We start from the raw sequence: 10,233 nt of genomic DNA, 5'->3' as shown, positions 1-10,233 counted from the left end.
AAAGAACAGTTTGGGAGATGAGGCTTATGTGAGATGACAGAAAGAGTCATTGTAACAGAGGGATGGGACAAAGTAGGAAAAATTGAGATGGTTGACATAGTGCCAGATTGATAGGAGCTTTATAAACAAGGCAGAGGGTGTTAGACATGAAATATGATCAGAGAGTCAGAGCCATAGGGGTTTTCTTTATTGGGGTGAAGATGGGATTTAAGAAAGTTTTATTGGCATTTATGGGACTGGGAGAGATAGAAGTAAAAAAAGAAAGTGGGGAGTCTCTTGAATAAATTCAGGTGTGACATGATGAAGATTAGCAAAGGAAATGAGGAAAAATGATGATTTTAAGAGAAACTTCCAAGGAACAACCATTAAGACTCTGCACAGCCTCAGGGGTGAAGAGAGACAAAGATAATACCAAGATTTTGTGATTGTTGATTTAAAAATATGTAGTTCTTTTCTAAAAGGAGTCAAGAGGTAGAGAAGGGAAGGGAACAAATTTGAGACTCAAGTTTTAGTTTTTGCCAGTAGAGTCTGAGACGGCCATGATAAATCAATAGCAAAGTCTGTCAGGCTGAAAGAGGTGTAGAACTAGGCTTGAAAGAGATGCAGCGGTATACTGACAAACCGGCCCTCTGATTTATTGTCTTTGCCAATTTCTGTGGTATAAATTCTCCTGGATGGCTGATTTTAAGGTACCAATCTGACATCCTTGAATGCAGAGTTGAGAAGAACTGCCAATGGGGCCAATAGGAGCTAACCCCAGTATGCCATTAGAAGATTGCAGTGATGGAGACTTGAAGATCAAAGAAAAAATAGAGCTGGGTGAGCCCTTAGACATCTTAGGCTGAGTCATGCATTTTACAAAGATGAAACTGAGACTAGAACTAGGACACAGAGAAAAAACCAAACTCCTGAAAGAAGTACAATGGTCCAGAGGTGGAGGAGCAGGGTATATTGAGATTAGCCTTTATCTACACAGACAGAATGTGGTGCTGCAAAGGCATTCCATTTGGAGATTCAGAAAATTATGAAATCTACGGTAAGAGAAGTATAATTCACAACGATTATCAGTAGATGGAAAAAGGACAATGTTCCTAGGTCTGCCTGCTGTTTTTTATTCTAAGTCCTGATTTGCCCATTGTCTGTTTTTCTTAGCTGCCATCGCAAATCACTCAGATGCTAAGGCTCTAAGTTTGCATGTGCATTCAATTTCATTTATTCCTACACTAAATCAAAACAAGGAAATAATCCTCATGGGGGTCTACCTGGACCTCCTACGAGAAAGCTACAAACTCACCACTTCTCAGAGCCCACTGAGAGCATTGCAACGTCCAGGAGGATGGTGAGAGCTCATCTGTTGTCTTTGAGATGCTGGGGATCATCTTCTTAGCACTTTATCATGACTCAGAAAACCTTACTTTTAAGGACACCACTCTCAGAACCTTGATATTATACATACTACTTCATCTGGCATAGATTTATCTGCTGAGAGAAGTAAGAGGCCTCTCAGACATGCAGGGTCTTATGTATCTCATCAAACCCCCAAGTTCAAGGAAAGTTCGATAAACATTTTTCTTTTGATAACTTAAGCTTCAATGATGTGACAGTTCTCACTAATCTCAACACATTGAGTATGCCCAGCTCTGGTCTTAAGGAAAGAGTCTCACTCAACTGCATGGTGTGGTGCTGAATCTTCCCAAAAAATGTCTCATGGAAAGTTACTTCATCTTCCCTTAACCTATGTTTTCTGAATCAGTTGATGTCCTGTGAGAACTTAATTTTATGGAGGGCGGAGGAACCTCTTATCTATAAATATTCTACAGATTTATTTTGATTTTGTAGAAAATAAGAAAGTCATGTTTCTTTTTAAAATTTTTGACCTAGGTGAGATTAGACCCTGCAGTTCACTGAAAGATCTCAGAAGCCAATATTGATATTGCCTTTAGAAACATCTAAGACCATTGACAATATTTTAATATATGAAGACCACACAGTTCACCAGGCCGCTTTGATTTCGCCAAGAAAATGTTTATAGGGAAACACTTGCAGCATTGCACGCAAATACTTATGAGTGCAAATCAGATCTTAATAACCCACTCATAACTCACTCATTCTTCCTATTGGGTGACACCCTAAATTGCAAATTAACAAAGAGGCAATTTATTAGTTAAGGCTACTCTTTCACTTTAGTTCTGGCTTTAAGATTTATTGCATCACACACAAAATACACACACACTCACATACACACACACACGCACACACACATTCCTACAAAAACTTTAAAGGGTAGTATAACTTTTTTCTAAAGGCTTTCTTAGAGTTGGGTAGTATGTCAAGGGAGGATCGTATTATATTTGATATATCCAAATTTTATAAAGACCTTAACAGCATAGCAGGTTTCCCAATCTCTTCTTTTTCTTAAACTTCCTCTGCCCACTCTTTCTCTTCTCCCGTCTCCCATGTTGGTTCTTGTGGCCTCTTTTCTGTTCATTTCCCTCTCCGCCTGTTACAGTTCAAGTGTTTGTATCACCCACAGTTCACATAGTGGAATCCATGGTGTAGGAGCTGGGGCCTTTGGGAGGTGCTTAGGTCATGAGGGCGGAGTTCTCGGGAATGAGGTTTGTGCTCTGATAAGAGTCCCCAGGGAGCTCCCTAGCTCCTTCCACCTCATGAGGCCAGAGCAGGAAGTCTGCAACCTGCAAGAGAGCCCTCACCCAACCCTGCTGGCATCCCAGGCTCAGAACTCCAGCCTCCAGAACTGTGAGAAACAACTTTCTGTTGTTTATAAGCCACCCAGTCTGTGGTATTTTGTTATAGCAGCCCAAATGGACTAAGACAGTGACCATCTTTTTCGTTAAGGAAAGCAATCTGGTCTTTCCTCAAATCCTCTCAAAGCCTTCTCCATATAAAGCCCATACAAGAGAAAATGTGGTAAATATTTTTACTTTATTTTTTTTATCCTGTTATAAAAATACTTTGCCATGATGTTGTGCAAACAAATAGTGTGCTTTTATATCCAATCACTGATGTAACCTGTTTGGCAGTTGTGACTGCCCCTGCTGGCCCTCCTCCTCATTTCTTCTCTCCCACTCCGAGAGGTAGGAGAGCGGAATCACTGTATTATCACTGTATTATCAGTGGGCTCTTGTCTACAGGCCAATCACTGTATTATCAGTGGGCTCTTGTCTACAGGCCAATCAGGTGTCCACACTGAGGACTGATAAGCCTGATCTCACTGAAGTCTAGGGAGAAAAGGGCTCCCCTTCTCAACTTGTTCCTAATACCTCCCACCCCTTCCTTCTGTGAAAACAGCCTGCACTAGTGTATCTCCCACTGGGGGTCATGATCGCTCGGTAGACTGTGAAATCATGTTAATAGATCAGACTGGTATTTCTTTTAAGTGAAATAGGACAGAATAAAATATTGGGATGCATTAGATACAAAGGGTGACTATTGCTTTATTTATAATACTGCGTATTATTCATAATACTATTATTTAGAATAAATATTTACAAACTGAAGTATTTATTTCAGTTATAACTAATGTTATTTCTTACGTAAGTTGCAATGAAAATGTTCGAAAGGTTGAAAGCCACCACTTTAGGTAACGTTTTTCTTGAGGGTTCAAAAGGTGTCGCCAACTCTGCCGAGTCGACTGGGACAGGGAGCTGGGCACCCCTATGCTCCGGCTCTACGTGTCCCATGCCAGAGCAGAGCTTCCCCTTGGGTCTTTGGGGTAAGGGTTCTAAACTATTTTCCCCCAGACTCTCAGAGGGTGTTCCACTTGAATTCTTCTCATTGTCAAACTTTTTTCCTGCATTCCACAGCCCTCTCCCTATGTGGATGCTGCTCCATATAGCACCCAGTTCTGCCTCTAATTTTCAAGTAGATTACATATTTCATAGCTTCAAGTATTGACCATGTGCTTCTTAAAGGCTGATGAACTCTGGTGCCCCTGATGGCGTATGCTTGTGTTTGCCTGGAGAGAAAAAAAACTCACTCCTCAGACTTTAATGCAGATGTTATTATGTTGTAGATTCCAATTCTATGCATCCAGGTTGGGTCCTGAGATTCTGCATGTCTGTTATGCTCCCAGGTGATGTCCATGCTGCTGGTCTTCAGACCATGCTTTGAGTTGCAAAGCTTCGAGTACTCGAAGTCAAACATATTTGGCCACTGCTTGAATTACTTCCACACTAACACCTCCCTCCTTCTCTAGTATACATGAGAGATCCAAATCCCTCATATTAACATAGCTTTGGTTCTTTCTTAAGAACTAATTCCTTGACCTTATTTCTCTAAGAAGACACAGACATCCTCCCTATTCAGAGTTATCTCTCCTAGGACCAGTACATCTCCAGTAATTTAATAATGAAGAGCATTATGCCTGATCCTCTTCTTCTTGCTCTCTAGGGATGGGGTCTGGGGAGAAGTCTGCCTTTCCCATGCCACATTTATGGCTGTTGTTCCAATTAGCACCAATAGGTTGAATGTTTTATTAGGCTGTCCCTTATGCCATCATTTACAACATGAACTCACACACACATACACTTTAATATCGCTGAAAACTGGATGTCTTCCAATTATTGTTTGCCAAGTAAACTTGAAATGGTTGTGATTGCCTGTATAATATCATACTACAAAGTTGCAGTAGTATTTGAGTCTTAATCTGTAAACATCTATAAATAAGATGTCTGATGGGCCAACAGTGTGCAAAGACATTTGGCTTCAGATTTGGGGAAGATCTCTTTTATGGAAAAAGAGAAAACACTGCAAGTCATCAGTTGAGGCAAAGAGAATAACCAGTTCAAAAAGACACTTTTGGGCAATACCTAGCTTCTCACTAAAACATGTTATTACTGGTGGGCTAATCAAACAACTTCAATTCTTGGACCTTTAAGTCAATAAAGCATTTGAGGGAGGATTGAGTTCTAATAGGTGCCTGAAACCACCAGTTGGTGCATTTGGGTAAGAAGAAGAAACTTCCATGTCAGAACTTGCAGAACGGGTATAAGTAGTTTAGAAAGAAAAGACCAGAACCGGAAGTGGCATGTACTTCCAAAAAAACGCTCATCACCACAGTCCTTGATGATGTGGACGATGATTTTGAAGGTAAAGCATGGCACCAACAGCACTGAGCTGAAAACTAACTCAGAAGTCTACAGCTCTGAAGAACTTTTATCTTATTTTGCTTGAATTTTCCTTTGGTGCATACCAAAAAAGATATATGATTTTTGAAATATATGTTTAAATGAGTCTCAAAGAGCTATTTTGATATATAAAATAAAAATTGCAATTGGATAAGAGAGTATTTTATCATTGTTTAGTAAGTTTTTGTTTTTTTCTTAGTGGTACATAAAATAATGTCCATCTTACAATCAATGGCATTTTAAATTGATAAAACATGGAATTGCATTTTGAACCACGTTTCCTCACTATGTCATGTCCAGGGTCACAAAATATAATTTATCCAGACCGCAATCTACATTTCCTAATTCTTGGCCCACTCTGTCCCCTACTATATGTCAAAGCACTGTGCTAAGCCACTAAACCCCTAGAGGCAGACACTCTTTATTAGAACTCAGCAGAGTGTCTGGCATGTCACCATTTAGTTAGCATTTTTTTCTGAATAAAGGAATGGATGGGTGACACTATGGACATCTAAACATTCAAAGTAATGTGTTTTTGTTGTTGCTATTGTTGTTTTTTGCTATATGAAAATAAGTGATGACCAGTAAGCAAGTACCAAACTCAATTTTGAAAAAGATGAATGTGTCCCTTCTTCCACAATAATGAAATATGATCAAAATGTAGGTCAAGGGGCAGAGTGACTCATTTTTTATGAAGACGTGTTTTTTTATTTTCTTTTCACCATTAGGGTTGAGGAGGGAAAATTACCCCTTTTTTCCCCCCCGTAAATTTAATTAGCACAGTAAAAAGAAAGAAACTTTATTAGTGAAGGATTCTTATTTCTTTCTACATGGAGGAGTGCATTTTTTTCTTTAATTTGTGCATGGAATCTCTGAAGATGACAGAATGTACAACCCCAGGTCTAGATAAATTCAAGCCAGTACCCAAGATACTCTCTGAGTCCTTCAGGAGGCTCATCAGTGATGGAAATGTGTTACTTTTACCTAAAGCAATGTCACTGCTCAGGGGAAAGCAAAGCACAAGTGTTAGGTCACTGTGTTGTCTACACAGAACACCCAGGGGCATAGGAGGTTTCTTCAAAGGGAAATGTAGGATAACTATGAGTGAAAGTATGCAAATTGCCTTGAAAGTGAGATGAGAAAGTCTTTGAGAACTATGTGAAGCCCTTGATAAACCCTTAGCTCCAATGACTCATTTACATGCCAATTAATTAGCACATCCTTCCAAGGAAGACAGAAACCTTGGATTGAAGACAAAATTACAATAGTATTTGGGCCTTAATCTGTAAATATATAAATAAAATGTCTGATGGACCAATAATATGAAAAGACATTTGGCTTCAAGTTTGGGGAATATCTCTTTCATGGAAAAAAAAAAAAAGAAAACACATCAGTTGAGGTAAACAGAATACTCAATTCACAAAGAGACCTTTGGGCAACACCTAGCTTCCCACCAAAAGTAGTTAGCTGACCATTCACTTAACCAAATTGGAGAATTGTCCTGTCTTCCAGTCCTGGAGTGGGAGTGGGGGACAGGTTTTACCCTTTTATTATACTTCCTTTCCCAAATGGCCAAATCGTCACTAACGTGAGGGTAAGAGACTGATAGAGGAGGGGATGGAAAGGAAGAAGAGCAATAGCTTACTAGACTGTAACCACGAAGTGGCCTGAGAAAGATGCCACAGCTCAACAGCGATATCTACTCAACGCTCACAGAGCTTATATTTCAAGTCCCAAACTGCTGCTCCACTGGCTTCTGATGAAGGAGAGCCCTGGGCAGAGTTCGAAGAGAAAGAGTCTGCAGCAATTTATTCACTTCCATTGATATGAACCAATGGAAAAAGTAGCTAGAAAATCCAATCCTGGTCCTGGCTCTGTCTCCAACTAAACAGAAGACCTTAGAATACTGGCCCCCATCTCTGAGTCTCGGCTTATTCATGTTTAAAGTGAAGATGCTTGAGCGAGTAGATTACAAGGCCTTATAGAGCCATCATGCTGCAGGTCCCTCCAGCTCTCAGGAAATTTAATTTCAGGCGGTAAAAAGAAATTATAAATACAAAGCAAAGCTAAATGGCAAATTAGAAATTGATGGGTTCCAAAAGAGAGGAATAAATAAGGCTACAAGTGTACAATAGAAGTAGAAATACTTTAGGGAGGAGGTTCACGGCCTGAGCGTCATTTAGAATGAGTAGGATTTGAACTTTCAGAGAAGTTGCGGAAAGCATTTCAGATAGATGGTAATGGCAGGAGAAATTCTGGAAAAGAGAAAGATTCCTGGATAAAACAGAAAGGAAAGAGGGAAGGAGAGAGTAAAAATGAGAAAACTTAGATTTATTAATCTCCTTCTGTGTAATAGATTCTCTGTTAGAAATTTTATATATGTTAAACACTTAATCCATAGAACCATAACAAGTACCTATTATTATTAGATTTGGTTTACAAATAAAGAAATTAAGACTTAGAAAAAATTAATAATATACTTGTAGTCACATAGCAAGTAAATATTAAATTAATGATATAAATTCATTTCTGCCTAGTTCAAAACTTCAAGGATGAGGTGGAATGTAATAGTTCCAAAGATTCCTTAGGTGTTGGATGGGTCGAGTGAGCATAGGATGAGCTCCATGAGTAAGATTTTGAAGTTGGTAATGCACCGATTGGGAGACTGTGAGTTGGATCTCACTGGAGAAAGGTCATGTCTGCCTTGCCATGATATCCAATTATGGCAGCATTTCAAGTCCCTAGTAGGTACTGCTGCATTAAGAGATAGGGAGGTGGCAGGGGAAGAAGGTCCCAAAGTGGAAATAATACATTTCTGCATACACACTGTGCTTTCTCTGTCAATGGTGTTTGTGCTTTTCAACTCACTTTCTCATGACTACCCTGGGAGACAGTACAAGAAACCATTCTAATCCCTTTGATAAAGGAGAATCTTTGTGACTTGCTGGACCACTGCTGTAGTTAGTGACAGAGCTGGACATGCTCAGTCACCTGTCTTCCCCCTCCCTTTCTACTCTCTCTGATAATTCTCTCATGAGCATTCACTCTTTCAAATTTGTTTGGTGTTTTGATTATAAAAACCATTTATATGCAGCATCCCACTAACTGCAGTCCTCCCAACAATGTATTCCCTTTGCACGTGAGAGAACTGAAGTTGAGAGACGCTAATCACAGAGCAAGTGATAAATGATGTAGGAGTTATGAAGGAGACACAGATGCTTTATTTCCGCAGGAGCTTAAAAGGCAGAGGGACACAGAATCTCAGGTAAAGCTACAACTCTTGGCTGGCAGATCTCTTCAAGTATTTGAAGACTGTCATATATAAAAGAGGTTAGATTTGCTCATTTTTTCATCTCTATAAAGAGACAACAAGAAACACACCAGAAACAAAAACAGACTCAGATACCGAGAACATTTTGATAGTCACCAGATGGGAAGGGGGTTCAGAAGGGTGGGTGAAAAAGGGGAAAGGATTAAGATGTACAATAGCCAGTTACAAAAACAGTCACAGGGATGTAAAGTACAGCATCGGGAATATAGTCAATAATATTGTAATAACTATGTATGGTGTCAGATGGGTACTAGACTTATTGGGGTGACCACTTCATAAGTTATATAAATGTCTAATCACTGTGTTGTACACCTAACACTAATATAGTACTGTATGTCAAATGTAGCTAAAAAATTTTTAAAGTGTTTTTTTTCAAAAAGCTAACTTAATAAGAGTGAGACAGATTTCAACTCAATTTAAAGAAGAATGTTTTTCAAAGTTTTCTACTTGTAGAAAAAATACAGGAATTTTACATGCTCTTTTTCACTCAACATTATATCATTTTATAAGAATTTTTCAGCTCATTAAAAGCTCTTCATAAACATAATTTAATGGCTACATAATATTCAATTGTATGACTGTATCATGATTTATTTAACTAATGCCCTATTTTTGGACATTTATGTTGTACATAATTTTTGGCTATTATGAAATAATGTTTCAGTGAAAATCTCTTGTGCATAAAGCTTGTTCCACAGATTTTTATAATTTTATAGGCTAGATTTTTAGGACTTGAATTACTTAATAAAAAGTATGATTATCTTTAAGACATTGATGCATATTGCCATTTTTCCTCCATAAAATTTATTCTAATTAACCTCTGCATCCTTACTTTTTTCTTGTGATATTCAAGACTGTTTTTATTTTCCTTCTTCACTGACTATTCGTACTCAATTCACTCTGCTTGCCTCTTCTCTTCTGATTGTCCCCTAAATACTGGAGGGTCACAAGACTCTCTGATCCTCCCTTGTCTTTACTATGATTGTTATATTTTCCCTACATAAATTAAAACAGCCCCTTGCTTTTTCAAACTATAAATATAAAGTGCCCAAATTTATATCTCTACCATGACCTTTTCCTGCAAATTGAACCTGGTATATTCAATCGCTTACGTGACAACTGCAGTTGGAGTCTAATAGATTTATCAAACATAATGTGTCTAAACTCTTGGTTTTCCTCCCAACCCACCCAACCTCTGCCTCCACGAGCCTTTCCTGTCTCAGTACATGGAAATCCCATCCACTCATGATGAGAGTTATCCTTGGCTCTTCTCTCTCCTTCATCCACCAAATCCAATCCACCGGCAGGTCCTATTGACTCTCTCTCTGAAATCTATCCTAATGTATTTCTCTTCGATCCCATTTCTCCCACCTAATGCAAGGTACTTGAATCTCTTGATTTCTCACCAATCTAGCTTCCTGTATGAAGCCTTGGTCTTCAATCTAGGTGTGCTGACAATTTATCGTCCACTTAATAGCCATCTTTTTCCATTTATGCAATATTTTGGGGCACCTGCTACATACTGTGTACTCTTCTAGGCACTCCGGGTATTACAGGAAACAAAATAACATCCTAGTTGAGGAAAACAGACATTAAACAAGTAAAACATAGACTAAAAGGAAAGCTGGGGCTGGCCTAATCACTATTTCGTTTCGGGTGGTCAGAGAGGGTCTTTCTGGTGAGGAGGCGTTTTAGCAGAGATTAGAGGTAAATGAGAGAAATGATTTTACAGGCGGAATATATACCAAGTGCAAA

The sequence above is a fragment of the Pteropus vampyrus genome, unplaced genomic scaffold (assembly GCF_000151845.1).
Source record: "Pteropus vampyrus isolate Shadow unplaced genomic scaffold, Pvam_2.0 Scaffold75, whole genome shotgun sequence".
Taxonomy (NCBI): Eukaryota; Metazoa; Chordata; class Mammalia; order Chiroptera; family Pteropodidae; genus Pteropus; species Pteropus vampyrus.
This window is presented reverse-complemented; position numbering follows the sequence as displayed.